At 43.2% G+C, this 20056-nt stretch overlaps 1 long non-coding RNA gene across 1 annotated transcript; it reads left to right on the top strand.

Moving 5' to 3' along the window:
• The first annotated feature begins 17 nt into the window (after positions 1 to 17).
• LOC140908927 (uncharacterized) lies at positions 18 to 19650 on the top strand. Its single transcript, XR_012158019.2, has 5 exons — positions 18 to 6457; positions 7048 to 7121; positions 10860 to 11016; positions 18252 to 18397; positions 19068 to 19650. It is a non-coding gene; the product is annotated as an uncharacterized LOC140908927 (long non-coding RNA).
• Positions 19651 to 20056: the final 406 nt, after the last annotated feature.

Genomic DNA, 20056 nt, shown 5'->3' with positions numbered 1-20056 from the left:
GAAAGCTTATGCTCAAATAAATTGGTTAGTCTCTAAGGTGCCACAAGTACTCCTTTTCCTCTTGTCACTATGTTGCCTCCCCCATTCATTAAGAGTCCCACAGTTTCCCTGAACTTTTTCTTGTTGCTAACATACCTGTAGAAACCTTTCTTGTTACCCTTCATATCCCTTGCTAGCTGCAACTCCAGTTGAGTTTTGGCCTTCCTGATTACACCCCTGCATGCTCGAGCAATATTTTTATGCTCCTCCCTACTCATCTGTCCAAGTTTCCACTTCTTGTAAGCTTCCTTTTTGTGTTTAAGCTCACTGAAGATTTCACTGTTGAGCCAAACTGGTTGCCTGCTCAACCATCTCATGGTCACTGCTGCCTAGGTTGCTTCGCACTTCTACTTCCCCTACCAATTCTTCCCTGTTTGTAAGCAGCAGGTCAAGAGGAGAACGGCCTCTGGTTGGTTCCTCCAGTAGTTGTACCAGGAACTTATCCCCAACATTCTTCAAAAATTTCCTGGATTGTCTGTGCACTGCTGTATTGCTCTCCCAGGAGATGTCAGAGTGATTGAAGTCCCACATTAGAACTAGGGCCTGTGTCCTGGAAACTTCTGTTAGTTGTCCGAAGAAAGCCTTGTCTACCGCCTCCTCCTGGTCTGGTGGTCTATAGAAGATGCCCACCACGACATCACCCTTGTTGCTCTCGCCTCTAAACTTAACCCAAAGACTCTCAAAAGAGTTTTCTGTAGTTTCATCCTGGAGCTCTGAACAATCATACTGCTCTCTTACATACAGTGAAACTCCTCCATCTTTCCTCCCCTGCCTGTCCTTCCTGAATAGTTTATACCCATCCATGACAGTGCTCCAGACATGTGAACTACCCCACCAAGTCTGTTATTCAGGTCACATCATAGTTACTTGACTGTGCCAAGACTTCCAATTCTTCTTGCTTGTTTCCCAGGCTTCTTGCGTTCGTGTACATGCACCTAAGATAACTAGCTGATTGCCCTCCTTTCTCAGTATGAATCAGGAGGCTCCCCTTGTTGCATCCTCCTCCTTGTGTTTCCTCCCAATATCCCTTCTGCACTTACCTCTGGGCATAGATCACCATCCCCCGTAGTACCATAGTATTCTGGGTTCAAACTTAGGAACAAATCATGTCCTGTGTGAGGAAAAAACATGCCTAGAAGCCTGGAAAAATCAGCAAGTCAAAATTTAGGGAGTTTCTATGGGATAATCATGTATGAAGTAGAAAGGGGACTTAGTGCTCTTCCCATCACATAGATGTCCTGATATATACAGGGAAATCCCACAGAATTCAAGATATGCAACTAGGAGTGGGGCTTTTGTTTGGAGACCTAGGCACTAACTCAACTCTTACACATTTTTACCACGTGAGTAATCCCATCTCTACTCAGCAAAGCACGCACTTACCTGCTTTCCTGAACAGGAATGGCATTATTCACATGCTTGGGGCAATGTGTTTTGCTGAATTGAGGCTCCAGTGCTTTTGCACTGTTCCCTGGCCATACAGCTTCCTCAGTAGCTGTACTTACCAGCAGCTCTTTCCTCTTTACAGGGTGTTTTATAGTGCAGGAGGGAAACAGCATAATATAATTGTGACAGGGAAATAAACTGATATTTTCTGATATTACAGCTGCCAGTGCCACTGTTAATTAAAAGTTTCAGGTTGTTACACATTGCCAAATGCTGTCTTGGAATACATGATCCACTGTATAATGATATCTTGAGGACTAAGAGTACTAAAGCTACTCCTTAATCCTGACCGTATATGGAGCATTACAATGTACTTCTAACAAGCTATTAGAATAAAACTAAAGTTAATTCCAGGACTAAGGTGACTATATGAAAAATCAATTTAGGTCTGCTCCAATCAAAGTCAGTGCATGGCATAAATTCTGTTGACATGGGTGATTCAGGACCAGACCCTTGTTCAAAATGTGTAAAATAAAGAAGGAAATTCAATGCAGTACTTAAATACCCAAACATGTTTACACATTTCCATTGCTGTTAACTGGAAATCTGGGTAAATCATTAGGGGCTACAATTTTAATGCTACTTGCAACAGAAAATGCAGCCTGGTGTCAAAGTACTGGTATCAAGATGGGAAAGTCAGAACTTCAGTAAGGAGCACAGACAACAGAATGATCATTCTAGATCTATTTTTAGCTAAGAAATTTAAGCATTTTGTGGATGTAAATACACCAAAACAACTTCAGAAAAATGCAGGGACTCAATCATCCTAGGAGATGAGCATGAGCAACTTCCATTGATTTCAATGGGAATTGTGCATGGACATCTCCCATGGATGATGGGACCTCAGAACTTGTCTTAAAAGAGCTGTAGGAATCTCCTGTTGTTCCCTGTGTCTTTGGCTGCAACTCTCATCTTCCTATCTTGACAGACTGACAGTGTGGTTGCTTCCTGCTTCACTGTTTCATATTTATATTATGGACATGGTCCAATACACTTTAACAAAGTAATCAACTGGGGGTTTAATGCTCTTAATGCTCATGAAAAAAATCCCATTAACCGTGTCTCTTATTTTCTCCTTAACCTTGATAGTGGGTCAATTATATCTTACTAATTAATGGTTCTGATTGTTCCTGATGATTTATAAGCTATCTCCTTTTAATTGTGGTTCATCATAATTGCCAGTCATTTTGGCTATAAAATGTTTATATCCTAAAATTGATATCACATTGTATCATACAACAGTGAGGGTTATCAGACTAATACTTCCTGGGTGAATGAGTACAATGATTAACATTTGTTGACTTCTAACTGAAGAACAATAATAAGGTGATATGCTTGATATTTTAAATCAAATGCATTTTTTAAACTAAGCTTTAAGATGCATTTTCTAATTTAATGTCTGACTTTAATGTCTTTTTATACATTTTGGTAGTTTAAATCAACTATGGGAAAAGTAGCCATGCAAACTATGTATGCTATGGGCCAAGTCCAGTGGGCTGTGCACTGAACATGTCAAAAGCAGATGGAATCTCCCCCCTAAACATTGTTGTGTAGCTGGTTCACAGAGCCTGAAGAAGGCCCATATTCCCAGCTCTGGGGCGGGTAGGACCAAAGGATTCTTTGGCCTTGCCCTGCTGCTCCCTCAGCTTATGCCAACCCATCCCGTGTATTCTGCCATGCAGGGACCCTCTGCAGGGTTTGGCTCTGCACTGTCTCAGGGCTATTCACCCATTTTTATGGCCTTCCAAAATCCAGCCTCACCTTGTACAGCAGATTTATGCTGCTGGAGGCCTCTGTGGATACTGGATTTGTCCTATATATGTGTGTCAAAGGTACTTCTAAGATACTTGCCTAGATCTCATAACAAGTATAAAGGATAGAAAAGATTAAAAGACTAGTTATGAATTTAAACAATAACAAGGTTATCTGTGATATCAAAAGAAATTCCTGTTGTATGCAATAAAACAACACCCATATTGTTGAATCACTCATGAAAAAAGGTTAAGGGAAATCCATATATGGTAGTTATTCTTACAGTTGGTTTGTGATACCAGATTCTATACACCAGGCAATTTACCCATTTTGATAATAGATGCGGGGCATATATACTGTTCTAACTGACCTGTGTTAAATGCAGCATACATGATTTTAATACTATATGCATTATTCAGTCAATGGAATTTTGTTTTTCCATGTATGTATTTACTATCTCAAAGTATGTAGAACAATAAAGTGGAATATGCATTTAATCTTTATCACCATGGCTTCAGAGGCAGTCGTGCACTTTTATTTTTCCCTTTATATAGTCATTCGTATGCACTGGTGTTATAAACTCGTTCTGAGGAGCTATATTAACACCTGGAAGATCTTTTGAATGATTTCCTTTAGGGACACTGTACTGTATTAAGGTTTTTGCATGTTTTGGGTTGACCGTTACCACTTGTGTGTCTCTTTGTCATTTGTGTTAGCTGTTAAAAGGCAGTGTCAGCTGGGAGCTATACAATATAATAAGATTCAGGATTGTCACTTTGTGTCACTCTGAAGCCTATTATGTCTGTAGAGTCCTCGACCATTGTGATGTCAGAGGTAACTCAACCAATTCCCACCCTTTCTCTTCAGCTAATCTGCATGTGACTGTTTCTTCAGTTTTATGAGGGACACTGCACAGATGGTCGATTGGTTGGTCCAACTGCCACACCCATGTGCCCAACTGTCACCCACACAAATCCACACAACTCTTCTAGCACAACTCTCCTTACACACAAATCAACACAATCATCCATACATCACAACCAATACACATACCACAACCAGCACACAAAATAACCCCCAGAACACACAGCCCCTCATTCACCAGCTGCACAAATCAACACACATCTCCCAGCACAAGGCCTCCTAGACAAAGATCAAAACAACCACCCATCCAAGATAACCAGCATACAAATGGGATTCACACTCTTATTGTCAATTTTTTAAGTTTTTCAGTTATTTTTAGCTTTTTTTACACACAACTTTATTATTTACACCCATGTGATTGTGTGGGCTTTCAGCTACTAGTAGAATGTGATCCTCTTCTGCCAAGACTTGATATAAACTTGCCATGGTAGAAGTCTCTCAGCCAAATTCAGTAGTGACAAAAATGGCTGTATTGTTGTATGATGGGTTTGAGTTGGCCAGAAAGCATCAATCTAGCATTCAGTGGGTGTGGAAGATGTATTACTTAAACACAGAGGGGCAAGAGGGAGTGTGATGGCACATCTGCCCCACACTGGCGGACAAGGGGTTAATAGAGCCCTAGGGAGGCTGCGCAAAAAGCAGCCAATAGGAAGGGAGCTATGAGGAGTGGCCAATCAGGGCCCAGCAGACCCATATAAAAAGAGTGCAAGGCAGAGCAATGTCAATAGCTACCTGGAGATTGGGGAGGGAGGACTGTCTGGAGTAGGCTGCAACTCTGGAGCACTTTGGACAGAGCAGTGCAGGCAGGAGAAGAGAAGGAGCTCCAGATGGGCTGCTGAAACTGAGGAGGGTGCTGTGGCCATGGGGAGGTGGTCTGGGGAAATGCAGCGATAGTAGAAGCAAAGGAATGCAGTAAGTGACTGCGGTCTGGAGGGTCCCTGGGCTGGGACCAGAAGTAGTGGGCAGGCCCAGGTTCCCCACACTCGCCAGTGGGGAAATGGCAGGACAATTGACTCCAGTTGCCACTGGGGAAGCATCTGGACTAGGAGCTATACTACCCCAGAAGGGGGGGAAACATGGTCAGTGACACAGCTGGGAGGCCAAGCCACAAAGAAGACACTGTGGTTCCTGAGGTTGCGAGAGGGGCTGTAGGCAGAGGGCAGAGATTGGGTGATGGTGTGCAGACCATGGATGGGGGCATCGGCCTCAAGCTAATCCCCAAGACTGCCAGCAGGAGGTGACAATCCAGCATGGTGAATGATACACACTGTGATGCCGGGATATATGGTAGCAGGAAAACGAGAGTGTAAGATAAAGCAACCTGTAGATCTACCTTTCCTGCTATCCCTCTTTAATCCAGCAGTGCATAAGTTACATTTATTTCCCACTGAATGCCAAATTGGTGTATGTTATAGTACTTTCCACTGACATATACTTCCAAGTGTTTGTGTCATCACCCAATTTTGTCCTTACTGTTTTATCTGTACTTTATCTGTACTTGCCAGATGCCAGTTAGTGGTGATTAGGTTCAACTCCTGAAGTAAACTGAAAGCTACTTGTAGGAAAAATGTATGTAGAAGACAAAAAGTATTAAGTGGAGCAAATATCTCAAGCCTGTTCAGAGACCTGTTTGTTAAGGATTAGGGCCTTGATTCTCCTCTCACACCGGTTTAACACACACAATTCCATTGAGGTCAGTGATATAACTGCTGATTTACATCAGTGTAAATAAGAGGAGACTCAAGCCCAAGGAATGTACCTCAATTAGAAAAGTTCTCATTGAAATACACCGAAGACAGCAACTGCAGAGTAACAGAATTTAGCCTGGACTGCCAGTGCTTAAAGCATGCCCGGTTGCAGACCTGGGTAATACATTTTTGAAAAAGCTAGCCAGGTGTCTGAGGGGCACACATGTTCAGTACTGCCTAGGGGAAAACTCCCTTGGATTGACTGCTTTCCCCATTTGCTACCTCCTGGGGAAAAGCAGCCAATAAGGGCTGCTGCAGAAGGCAGACAGAGCTCTCTCCCCCTCCCAACTCAGGAGCCAACAACATTCTCACGGGAGGGTATATTGGAGGAGTGAGCAGAAAGAGCCCACCAACTCAGAGTGACTCCACTCCCTCTTCTCTCTGCCCCTCCTGTGAGCAATGGAGGCAGAATGGCTCGCTGCTCCTCCCCACTCCCTGCAACATCCAGCCTGGCAAGAGGGGTGCCTGCTACAGCTCCACCTTGCTGGGCACAGGGGATGAAGAACTCCAGATGTGAAATAATGAGACATAAAAGATAAGACATAGTGGTAAGTACAGTGGTAGTTGGGTATGGTGGTCAGTGTGGTGGCAGTTGGATGAAGAACTGGAACCAGAGGTTGGAGCCAGAGTTAGGAGTAGGTTCAGAGCGAAGCAAGAGTGGGTCTGGGAGCTACGCTGGAGCAGGGCTCGAGCAGGCCAAGGTCTATGAAGTCTGTCACCACTATCAGGCAGGGGAGAGTTCCAAGCCCTGTAGTGACATTGGGCAGACTGAGGGGCTGTTGCTCCTGTGAGGCTTATATACTTGCCCTGAGAATCAGCAGACCAGCTCTTAGTTTGTGGATTGGCTGGAGCCTAGCACAGGAATGACAAATCACTTTTTTGCATGTGGATTAACCAGATTGTAGTTCAGGGATGACTCATCACTTCACATCAGAAGTTGCTTGAGGAGCAGAGTTGATGCTGGGGCACCGGCAGAACTTATGAGAGATTGGAGGGGAACAGAATAGATGTGGAAACAGAACTAATGTTGGGCTAGAACTGTGGGGACAGAATTGATTTGGGCATTGGGAGCAGAATTAATTGCTGAACTAGATGGGCAGACATGAGGGTAATGATAGTCCCTATGTGCTTTTTTCAGGCCACTTTATGCATGCATACTGCATCATAGAAAAGACATGAGCAGCAATGGAAGACATAGGATCTGTGGAACTGGTATGTATAGCTAATTCTTGACAAATAGTGCAGAAATCTTTTATGAATGACTGTTAGAAGAATCTTTATGCTCAAGAAAACGTTACACTTTCATTCATTAATATAGTTTAATCACAAAGGTTTCTGAATACAAATGACCCTTTCAAAGAAATTCTACAGATAGTTTAAAAAGTCATATAGATTGTGTGACTGTCAGAAATAATATAGTAGGGCTCATCTAAAGCAACATATTGTTTAGCTGCATTACTTTCTCCTATAGAATCTTGTATAATACTCAGATGTTTGTTGCAGATAAATAGGATCCACCCAGAGGAGTCTGGTTGTTAGTGCTCCCCTCTAATATGTCTTGTGGCAGATGAACTGACTGTCACTGTTGTTTGTAGTGTTGTTGTAGCCATATTGGTCCCAGGATATCAGAGCGACAAGGTAGGTGAGGTAATCTCTTTTATTTAGAAGTTGGTCCAATAAAAGATATTCCCTCACCCACCTTGTGTCTCTGACTACCAGAGGACAGAACAGACTCTCACAGCTTTAAGGGAAATTTTATAACATCCTATCACCACTTGATTAGAAAGAAAAGTATCTTCTTCTTGATTAGAAAGAAAAGTATCTTCAGTTATACTGACCATGATGCCTAAGAAGCTAAGAATCACCAGATCTTTGTGTTAAATACAATCATAAGTCATCTTATTATGTAAGGCAGTATTCCTATTCTCTCACCCAGTCTTGAATAAATGCCATCTGCAAGTGAACAGTAAAATGAACAGCGTTGGAATCTTAGTGGGAGCTACTCTTCTAAAAATAACTAGCCACTCATGTTGACTTTCATGATCTTGGAGCTGCTCAAAGAAGAAATGGCACAGAAGGACTCCATTCTCTTCCTGGGGGTTAGAAACAGGTTCACAGACTCTCATATATGTACTGGTGACTAAAGAACACAAGGAAGAAGAGGATCAGAAAGTTGAACTGCACCCGTCTGAAGCACTGTCCCAGCTGAGTTAATAGTCACTGTGGTGCTCAAACATTTCAACACTCAAATATTGTTCAGAAACAGAATCTCAGCCCCACATGCTATCAGTCCTACCATTGAGGCATATGCCCACCTAATACCTGGCTATCTACCCTGAATGATCCAAAAATGACTTGCATTTAGTCAATGAAGGAAGAGCCACTATTATTGATCTTGGCATGAAGTTTAAGTGTAGGTACATCCATAGATTCCAAGGCCAGAAGGGACAATTGTGATAATCTAGTCTGAGTTCTTGTATAGTAGGGGCTGTGATCCTCTTGACCTACTGCTCACAAACAAGGAGGAATTGGTAGAGGAAGTAGAAATGGGTGGCAAACTGTGCAGTGGTGACCATGAAATGGTCGAGTTCAAGGATCCTGACAAAAAGAAGAAAGGAGAGCAGCAGGATATGGACCCTGGACTTCAGAAAAGCACTTTGACTCCCTCAGGGAACTGATGGGCAGGACCACCTGGGAGGCTAATATGAGGGGGAAAGGAGTCCAGGAGAGCTGACTGTATTTTAAGGAAGACTTATTGAGGGTGCAGGAACAAACCATCCCAATGTGCAGAAAGAATAGCAAATATGGCAGGTGACCAGCTTGGCTTAACAGAGAAATCTTCTGTGATCTTAAACACAAAAAGGAAGCTTACAAGAAATGGAAACTTGGACAGATGACTAGGGAGGAGAATAAAAATGTTGCTGGAGCATGCAGGGGTGTAATCAGGAAGGCCAAAGCACAACTGGAGTTGCAGCTAGCAAGGGTTGTGAAGGGTAACAAGAAGGGTTTCTACTGGTATATTAGCAACAAGAAGGAGGTCAGGGAAAGTGTGGGACCCTTATTGAATGGGGGAGGCAACTTAGTGACAGATGATGTGGAAAAAGCTGAAGTACTCAATGCTTTTTTTGCCTCAGCTTTCACAGACAAGGTCATGTCCCAGACTGCTGCACTGGGCAGCACAATATGGGGAAGAGGTGAACAGCCCTCAGTGGTGAAAGAACAGGTTAAGGACTATTTAGGAAAGCTGGACATACACAAGTCCATGGGGCTGGATCTAATGCATCCGAGTGTGCTGAGGGAGTTGGCGGATGTGATTGCAGAGCCATTGGCCATTATTTTTGAAAACCCGTGGTGACTGGGGGAGGTCCTTGACAATTGGAAAAAGGCAAATATAGTACCCATCTTTAAAAAAGGGAAGAAGGAGAATCTGGGGAACTACAGACCGGTCAGCCACACCTCAGTCCCTGGAAAAATCATAGAGCAGGTCCTCAAGGAATCCATTTTGAAGCACTTGAAGGACAGGAAGGTGATCAGGAACAGTCAATATGGATTCACCAAGGGCAAGTCATGCCTGACTAACCTGATTGCCTTCTATGATGAGATAACTGGCTCTATGGATATGGGAAAAGTGGTGGACGTGATATATCTTGAGTTTAGCAAAGCTTTTGATATGGTATCCCAAAGTATTCTTGCCAGCAAGTTAAAAAAGTATGGATTTGATGAATGGACTATTAGGTGGATAGAAAGCTGGCTAGATCGTTGGGCTCAACGGGTAGTGATCAATGGCTCAATGTCTAGTTGGCAGCCGGTATCAAGTGTAGTGCCCAAGGGGTCTGTCTTGAGGCCGGTTTTGTTCAACATCTTCATTAATGATCTGGATGATGGGATGGATTGCACCTCAACAAGTTTACAGATGACACTAAGATGTGGGAAGAGGTAGATATGCTGGAGGGTAGGGATAGGGTCCTGAGTGACCTAGACAAATTGGAGGATTGGGCCAAAAGAAATCTGATGATGATCAACAAGAACATGTGCAGAGTCCTGCACTTAGGACAGAAGAATCCCAGGCACTGCTACAGGCTGGGGACCGACTGGCTAAGCGGCAGATTTGCAGAAAAGGACTGGGAATTATAGTGGACGCGAAGCTGGATATGAGTCAACAGTGTGCTCTTGTTGCCAAGAAGGCTAATGGCATATTGGGCTACATTAGTAGAAGCATTGCTAGCAGATCGAGGGAAGTGATTATTGCCCTCTATTCAGCACTGGTGAGGCCACATCTGGAATACTCCGTCCAGTTTTGGGCTCCCCACTACAGAAAGGATGTGAACAAATTGGAGGGAGCTAATTGTTAAATCATTCTTGAATTGCGGTCTCCAGAACTGGACACCGTACCCCAGCAGTGGTTGCACCAGTGCCAAATACAGAGATAAAATAACCTCTCTACTCCTAAGTGAAATTCCCAAATTTATGCATCCCCGGATCGCATTAGCTCTTTTGGCCACAGGGTCACATTGTGGAGCTCATGTTCAGCTGATTATCCATCATAATCCCCAAATCTTTTTTCAGAGTCACTGCTTCCAGGATTCAGTTCCCCATTGTGTAAGGGTGGCCTGCATTCTTTGTTCCTAGATAGGTACTGTGATGAGTTCCCCCTGGGGTGCCACCTGGAACTGGGGTACCGCTGAGTCTGTTAGGGGAAAAGGGAACTAAAAGGGATATTAAAGGACCCCTGCTAATGATGGAAGTTTGGGTAATCCCTGATTTAGGGTCTGTCACCTATCGTCTCAGTGAAACAGAAAAGAGACAAAATCAAAAGTGAATGAGAAGACAGTTTATTAGGTACAAGTAAGTAAAGAACACTCAGTGGTTTGGAATCAAGGGCGTGAAGTCCAGGCCCTCTAGCCCTTACAGATGTTATGGACGAACAGTCAAAAAATCTATTCTTTATAGATGAGAGATCAGTCACGGAGGGAGGGTCATGTCTGACCGATTGCCTCAGCTCTGGTGTGACGAACAACCCGGACCTTCTTCTGTGCCTGGTGATGGTGGCATGCACAGGAGGAACACAGATCAAATCAGCTGCTGAACCAGGATCCCTCAATCTCAGGTAAGTAGGGATGAGTTGGGGCATTGCCTTTTGGAGACTGCTCACAATGACTGATGATATGACATGGACATGGGCGGCCACCATGATGGACAGCCATTGCTTATAGGCTGGCCAAAATGTTCACAGGAAGGTTAACTTCTTCCAGGGTCCATTGTCTTTGCTGATGAGCCATCAGTACTGTCTGGCTTCTTCATTTTTTGTACCAGAAAGTCTAGTTGTGGGTGTCACTCAGAGTAAGCATGATTGAAATAGATACACAGTCAATATTCTTAACTTTAGGTACAAAAATGATACATGCATATAAATGGGATAATTACATTCAGCAAGTCATAACTTTTTCAACGACACCTCACATGACCCGTCTTGTACAAAATGCATCATAATTATGCTATAACCATATAATTATATCACTATGAAGACTATAGGGTGCAGTGTCACAAATACATTTAGCCATTTTAAAATGTTTATTATTTGCTTGAGCCCAGCTTACAAAGCTATCCAGATCACTCTCTATCAATGACCAGTCCTCTTCATTATTTACCAATCCCGCAATTTTTGTGTCCTCTTCAAACTGTATCGGTGATAATTTTATATATATATTTTTACCAGGGCATTAACAAAAATGTTAATTAGCATAGGGCCAAAAACCATTCCCTTTGGGACCCCACTCAAAACACACACATTCAATAATGATTCCCCTTTTACAGTGATATTTTGACCTGTCAGTTAGCCAGCTTTTAAGCCATGCCATGTTAATTTTATATTATTCTTGTTTTTTAATCAAAATGTTATGCAGTACCAAGTCAAATGCCTTACAGAAGTCTAAATATATTATATTTGACACTATTACCTTTATTAACCAAACTTGCAATTTCATCAAATAAATATATCAAGTTAGTTTGACAGGATCTATTTTCCATGAACCTATGTTGATTGGCACTTAATTATATTACCCTCCTTTAATTATTTATTAATCAAGTCCTGTATCAGATACTCCATTGCCTTGCTTGGGATCAACGTCAGACTGACAGACCTGTAATTACCCAAGTCGTCCTGTTTACTCTGTTTAAAAATTGGCACAATATGAGCTTTATTCCAATTTTCTGGACCTTCTGTGGTATTCTAAGACTTATTGAAAATCAACATTAATGGTCCAGCAAACACCTCATCCAGCTCTTTTAAAACTCTTGGATGCCAGTTATCCAGACCTGCTGATTTGAAAATGTCTACCTGTAGTAGCTTCTGTTTAGTATCCTCTTGAGATACTCGTGGATTAGAAAGAATGTCATCATCTGATATGACTATATCATCTGTTTTCTTCCTAAATGTAGAACAGAAATAGTTATTGAACTTTTCTTCCTTTTCTGACATATTACTGACAATTCTATCATTCTCATCTAGTAATGGACCAATATCATTGTTAGGATCTTTTTGGTCCTAATATTCATATTAGTTGTTGTCCTTAACTCTGCTGACCAAAGATTTCTCCTTGATTCCCTTTCCTTTCCCTTATCAATTTCTATAATTGCTAACTTCTGATTTATATTAATTACAATAAACTTCCCCTTTCTTCCATTTTATTTATTTGTTTTATTTTATTTATATATATTAGTTTTGTGGCTGCCTTTACTTCTCTTCTAATTTAGGTTGTCATAGCTGATGCAGGATACCACCTAGGATATCATTAGTTAAGACAAAACTACTTAGTATGCACAGAACATCCCACAATAAAAACATTCATGTTCCTGAAATTTTAATGTTTGTGCAGTTATCCTGAAGAGTGAAATGGCAGCTCTCTCTTGCTATATCACCCTTCCCCAGTATTTTTTGGAAAGTACTGACTGGCATTTACAGTACTTTTGTCTAATCTTCTGAAGGCATCAGTACAGAACCAACAGTTTTCTGTTAAACAGCTTGTTGATCCTCCAGAGCTAGACCAAGGAAGTACTGTGTTGTGCAGTTGATTACAGTAAAGGATGGACATAAGAAAAATAACAGTAGCATTAAGAGTTGGAAGGGCACTTTCTGGTAATTGTCAGGCATGAATGAGCAACATTGTAATGAAATGTTATAAACCTGGCTCAAGTATACACAGAGGACAAATGTTTCTTCATGCTAAACTATGGTTGTGTATTAAGTACCAGCACCTCAACAAGAGTAGTGTGTGTATTTCTTCAGCCTCCTATGAATCCAAAATCCAAGACCACCTCCTAGATCACTGGTTTTCAAACTTTTTTCTGGGGACCCAGTTGAAGAAAATTGTTGGTGCCCATGACCCAACAGAGCTGGGGATGAGGGGTTTGGGGCATGGGAGAGGCTCATGGGAGAGGGTTGGGGTATGGGGGTGAGGGCTGTGGGGTGGGGCCAGGAATGAAGAATTCAGGGTGGGGTAGGGGGCTTTGGGCTGGGGCAGGGGGTTGGGGTGTGGCAGGGGGTCAGGGCTCTGGGTTGGCGGTGCAGGCTCTAGGGTGGGGCTGGGATGAGGGGTTTGGGGTGAGGGAGGGGTTCCGGGTTTGGGGGGGCTAAGGGTTAGGGGATTGGGGCACAGGATTGGGGCACAGACATACTTCAAGTAGTTCCCAGTCAGCGGGACAGCGGGGGTACTAAGGCAGGCTTCCTGCCTGTCCTGGCACCGCAGACTGTGCTGCTCCCCAGAAGCAGCCAGCAGCAGGTCCGGCTCCTAGGTGGAGGCACGCAAGCAGCTCCGTGCAGCTCTCATCCCCAGGCATCACCCCCCCCCCAGCTCCCTTTGACTGGTTTCCGGCCAATGGGAATGCAGAGTCAGTGCTCGGGGTGGGGGCAGCACACAGAGCCCTGTGGCCCTCCTGCCTAGAAGCCGGACCCGCTGCTGGCCACTTCCGGGGTGCAGCATGGTGTCAGAATAGGTGGGCACTAGCCTGCCTTAGTTGGGCAGCACCGCCAACGGGACTTCAATGTCGCGATCGGCGGTGTTGATCAGAGTGACCCAGTGCCTGACATGCCGCAACCCAGTGCTGGGTCACAACCTGAACTTTGAAAAACGCTGGCCTAGATATTATCATAGTACAAATTAAAAAACAATGTTAAAAGAAGGTAACAAAGTCAAGTACTCAGAAGTTAGGAAATGCCAAAATTCAGGCTGCCTGTGCCATCTTAATTCAGCTCCCACCTCCTTCTGTACTCCCACCCTCTGGAAATGGCTTGGAAAAATTGAGCTACAACTGCTGTAACTTCATTGATTTCAGTGGAGTTATTCCTAACTTACTTCAGTATGAGAGGAAAATATCAGGACCTATTTATGTTAAAAGGTCAAATACTGAGACAAATTCTGTCCTCTCTTTCGCTAGTGTAACTTATTTTTTGAGGGGGAAGAGGTGGAGGGGTGGATAAAGGGTGGAATTAACTTTTTTTGTAAGTTAACATTAACTTTTTGCCCTTGGGATTTTTGGAACATGCTTTGAATTTCAAATCTCTACAAACTAATCTAGATCAATAGAATTTTTTAAGAACAGACTAATCTAAACAGAAAATCCAATGTAAAAGAGTCATGTTTCTTGCTAGGTATATTAATGGCCATTGGCTATTCAAATATGGATATCATAAGAGATTGTGGCTTTGTAGATTTTGCAGGATTGATTTTTCACAGTGAAAGATTCCCAGCCACGGCTGTATGTTTTTTCACTCATCTCCTTCCCACTCAAAGTCAGGCCCGATATTTTGTAATTACATGTGTGCAACTGTGCAGCACACAACACTGTTTATGCAGTATTGTGTTCACAAAAACTGAGTTCTTGTGACCAGTTGTAAAACGCACATACAATCATCCCATTAGATGCTTGTTTCTTTGTTTACCCAATTATGAAAATGTGGACCTCAGAATGGAAGCTTCCGGCCAAATGCTGCCTGACTGGCTTTATTTGAACCATTTCATGTCACTGCACTCACCTGAGTGTTGAATGATACATGATCTGGTGCTCAATTGTCAGACAAAATGCCATGTCAGAAAGGAATGATAAAGTCTGAAAGTGGCCAGTCCACCCACCATACTTGCTAACATGCTGTGTCACAAACATGAAAAACATAATCTCACTTATGAATTAGTAAATCATGGAGATTCAATATCACAGCACCTAGCAAGGAGCTGATTATGCCTATCTGCATTGAGTTGGTTCATTCAGTATGCAGATAGGCACACATTCCATCTAAATGACCTATGTTCTCTGTGTGTGCACTAGTAGAGTTTAGTATTTAATCTAAAGAGGAGACTGCATTTGCTTTGCATCCTTTTCTTTAATCTGGAGCTGGAAGGCTTTGAAACACTTCTGCTTTAAAATTTTCATGTTTGCAAACATTAGCTAATTATTCCTCACAGCCATCCTGCGAAATAGGTATTATCCCCATTTTACAGATGGAGAAACTGAGACAGGAGTGACTTGCTGTAGCTCACACAGGGAGATAATAGAAGAGTTGGTCAAATGAAATAAAAGCAAAATGCATTCTAAGATGATCTTAACACTTTCAGTGTCCTTACAAACTTAGATGCTTCTCACCACAGGCTGGCTCTTCAGCGAGGCTCTCCCCTTTGATCAGTGCTTCAGTTGCTTGGTGGTGGTGGTATCTATAGATGTAGGTGGAAGAGAGAGAGCATGGCAAAATGTCTCTTGCTTTTATCATGTCCTTTTTTGTCTCCTGGCTTCCCCCTCCCCCCCGCCCCCATTCAGAGTCAGGTGAGCATTACCTCATCGCAGTCCCAAACTGTCAAAGGAAGGGGGTGACTCCCTCAAGAGTCCAACAGATTATTTTTTTGCTGCCTAAACCAGTGTCCATTGTTCCTGTGAGGCTGGGCTAGGTTTGTCCCATCCATGCTCTGATGAGATGTGAACTGCCCCCTGTTCTTGGAGAGTTTTTGCATGGGCTTGCTTTAAGCCATGAGGATACATTTTCAGCCTCATAACTATATACATGAAATTATAACCTTACTATAACATTACTGTAACAATTACTATAACATCACTATAACAACCATGCTCAGTGCATTATGAGCCTTCCGAGGACACCCAACATGAGAAACTTTGCATTGGATACCACACAATTATTTTATAAAGATGAATATGCGGGTGTAGGGTGTTCCCCCGAGGTACAGAGTGTCACAACCCAATCTTAGCCCACACTAATGTCAATTTGTGCTGTCAGAACAGTGCTAAAAGATTTAAAGCTGCCTTCAATGGGCACTTGAGGATTGGGAAATGCTCAGCTGCCATAAAGGCAGGGTAAATCCAGCTCATGCTGAAGTCCCTAGGTCTCAACTGAGCATTGACAAATTCATAGCTGGAACCAGGCTGGTTCCCCTGTGGGTTAGTATTGGTAAAATAGGTATTTGAGTTATAAAATTGTGCTTAGGGTTTAGACCTTACTTAATGCTTGTAAATTGCTACATGCATTAATCTCACTTAACATCTGTATCGCACATTGTAAGGATACTGCTGTAAGTCTCTGTAACTGTGTAAATCACCAGACAGGAAAGAGACCTGAATTAGGACTTGTCTACACTTGAAATGCTGCAAGTCAGTGTAGACACTACCTCTGCCAATGGAAGGGTTCTCCTGTATGTTGAGGTAATCCACCTCCCAATAGGCAATAGCTATGTTGATGGAAGAATTCTTCCATGGACATAGCACTGTCTATGTTGCGGGTTAGGTCAGCTAAACTATGCTGGTCAGGGATGTAGATTTTTCACAACCCTAAATGATATAATAAAGCTGACTTAATTTTCCAGTGTAAATCAGGCATCAGTGTGAAATACTGGCTTCAAACAAAGTGTTGGGCTTTTTGCTGTTGGGCAGGACCTATTAACACCAGATAAACTATTGTGGAATATCAGAGGACAAAAGACTGTGGATTGCTCCATGAAGGGGGAACATACAAGTGAATTCCTCCTATCAGCTGAACTGGCAGCTCAGCCAAGGGGGTAGAGGAATAAAAATCTCTGACAAAGGAGAAAGTGTATCTCTATGTTGCTTGGACTCTCAAGGGCAAGATTTTCTAGGCATCGGCAAGAGATCCCCAGTATTTAGCTGGTTAGCCCTAAGGGACGTATATAGCTTGCTTATTATAAAAGCTTCTATTACCATTTGCAATTTAAGACTATAACTCATTTGTATGTGTATGTTTACCTGTTTTAACCCTTGTAAATAACTCTTGTTCTCTTTTTGTAGTTTATAAATCTTTAAATAGTTTGTTATAGAAATGGCTACAAACATTGTCTTGATGTGAGATCTAAGGTGCAATTGACCTGAGATAAGTGACTGGTCCTTTGGGACTGGGAGTAACCTGAATATTGTGACTTTTTTTTCTATATAAGGGGCAATCTATCATAAAGGCAAGCTTGCCTAGGTGACAAGATAAACTGGAGTACACAAAGGGACTGTTAGTGACTCCACAGTTAGGATGTTTATAGTGCCTCAGGAGTTTACATATGATATCTGGTGACATCTAAGTATAGAATTCACATCCTATTTGGGGTTTGTGCCCGGCCTCCTAACAGTCTGCCCTGAGGTTGGTAACCACACTCTTGAGCCACTGAAGGATAGCTTGACAGTGACATTTGAGGGAAGGGAGGGGACAAGGCCTGAGTGCACTGCACTCCAGATTCCTCAGCAGTGTAAAGGCCCCAGCAGCCATTATAAGTCAATGCAAGTTAGAACAGACCAGTGGCTGCTCTAATTTGCACCAGGAGCCAGTCTCAAGATCTGTGTCTTAGAACCACCTTTCCCTCCCCCCTTTCAGAGGCTCTGAGCTCTAGATTTAGCCTATTATGGGCTAGTCTAAACAAACACTTAGTTTGCAGCAAGCTGGGGTGTAAATCTACCTGGCACTAGCCTGCCGTGCACTAAGTGTCTCTGTGGGCCCTGCTGTCATGCACTTAAAAAAAAGTTCCACAGTGCACTTTGATCAACACTGCTTTGAAATGGGAGTAGATCAAGGCACACTTGGGAAATTTTGGTGCACTTTAGAAGGGACCACATGCACACTTATTGCACGACAGACTAGTGTGGGGTAGATTTACACCCCAGCTTGCCTTAAACTAAGTGTTTGTGTAGACAAGCCCTGTGTCTTGTGATAAAATCTTTAGTAAAAGGTATACATCTCTCTGCCACACACAGACACAATGCTGACCCAAGAGTCTCATAGTGACCTATAAAAAAACATTATAAATCAACTGCTATCTTTTTCCCTTCTCCTTCCTTGACTCCCAGGTTGACTGTTCCCTATGTTGAAGGACATGCTGGAGCCTGAGTTCTACGCTGCTAACCATTGAACAGATACGTTATCCTCCAGGCTGTTTTGAAATAACAGTTTTGTTGCTGATGGAGAAATTATTCATATGCGTAATTCTGAGCCAGTATGTTTATTATCATTCACATACTATTTTCCCCTTTTGTGCTAGAAAAAAAAAACAGCGAAAACTGATGTCCAGCCTCCTGAATTATCCATCACTATCTCTGGAACTTCTTTCATGAAACAATACCTCCTCCCACCCCACTCTCCTGCTGGTAATAGCTTATCTAAAGTGATCACTCTCATTACAATGTGTATGATAATCAAGGTGGCCATTTCCAGCACAAATCCAGGTTTTCTCACCCCCCCCCCTTTTTTTTTCCAAAAACCACACACACAAAGAGTGAGTTTGTGTGTGTGGTTTTTGAAAAAAGGGGGGGGGGTGAGAAAACCTGTATTTGTGCTGGAAATGGCCCACCTTGATTATCATACACATTGTAAAGAGAGTGATCACTTTAGATAAGGTATTACCAGCAGGAGAGTGGGGTGGGAGGAGGTATTGTTTCATGGTCTCTGTGTATATAATGTCTTCTGCAGTTTCCACAGTATGCATCCAGTGAAGTGAACTGTAGCTCACGAAAGCTTATGCTCAAATAAATTGGTTAGTCTCTAAGGTGCCACAAGTACTCCTTTTCTTTTTGTTAACAGCAAGGTTTACCCTGAAAGAGTGTAGCCACTGTTTTATAAAATGTGTCTTTTTTAAATACCGCTGTCCCTTTTTTTTTCTCCACCAGCTGCATCTGTTTCAATGATCACAGGATCTTCTCCTTCCCAGAGGCTAGTGAAGATTAGAAAGAAAAAAAAACGCACTCGAGATGAAATGTTCTCCGAGCTCATGCTGTCCTCCCGCACTGACAGAGCACAGACGAATGCGTGGAGGCAAATAATGTCAGAGTGCAGGAAAGCACAAAATCACCGGGAGGAGAGGTGGCGGGCTGAAGAGAGTAAGTGGCGGGCTGAAGACAGGGCTGAAGCTCAAATGTGGCGGCAGTGTGATGAGGGGAGGCAGGATTCAATGCTGAGGCTGCTGGAGGACCAAACCAGTATGCTCCAGTGTATGGTTGAGCTGCAGCAAAGGCAGCTGGAGCACAGACTGCCACTACAGCCCCTGTGTAACCAACCGCCCTCCTCCCCAAGTTCCATAGCCTCCACACCCAGACGCCCAAGAACGCGGTGGGGGTCCACCGGCCAACCAGCCACTAGAGGATTGCCCAAAAAAAAGAAGGCTGGCATTCAATAAATTTTAAACTTTTAAAGTGCTCTGTGGCATTTTCCTTCCCTCCTCCACCACCCGTCCTGGGCTACCTTGGTAGTCATCCCCCTATTTGTGTGATGAATGAATAAAGAATGCATGAATGTGAAGCAACAATGACTTTATTGCCTCTGCAAGTGGTGATCGAAGGGAGGAGGGGAGGGTGGTTAGCTTACAGGGAAGTAGAGTGAACCAAGGGGCGGGGGGTTTCATCAAGGAGAAACAAACAGAACTTTCACACCGTAGCCTGGCCAGTCATGAAACTTGTTTTCAAGCTTCTCTGATGCGGACCGTGCCCTCCTGTGCTCTTCTAACCACCCTGGTGTCTGGCTGCGCGTAACCAGCAGCCAGGCGATTTGCCTCAACCTCCCACCCCGCCATAAACGTCTCCCTCTTACTCTCACAGATATTGTGGAGCACACAGCAAGCAGTAATAACAGTGGGAATATTGGTTTTGCTGAGGTCTAAGCA

This window comes from Lepidochelys kempii, chromosome 3 (assembly GCF_965140285.1).
Source record: "Lepidochelys kempii isolate rLepKem1 chromosome 3, rLepKem1.hap1, whole genome shotgun sequence".
Classification (NCBI taxonomy): domain Eukaryota; kingdom Metazoa; phylum Chordata; order Testudines; family Cheloniidae; genus Lepidochelys; species Lepidochelys kempii.
The sequence above is the reverse complement of the archived record's forward strand: the minus strand, read 5'-3'. Positions and strand labels throughout refer to the sequence as shown.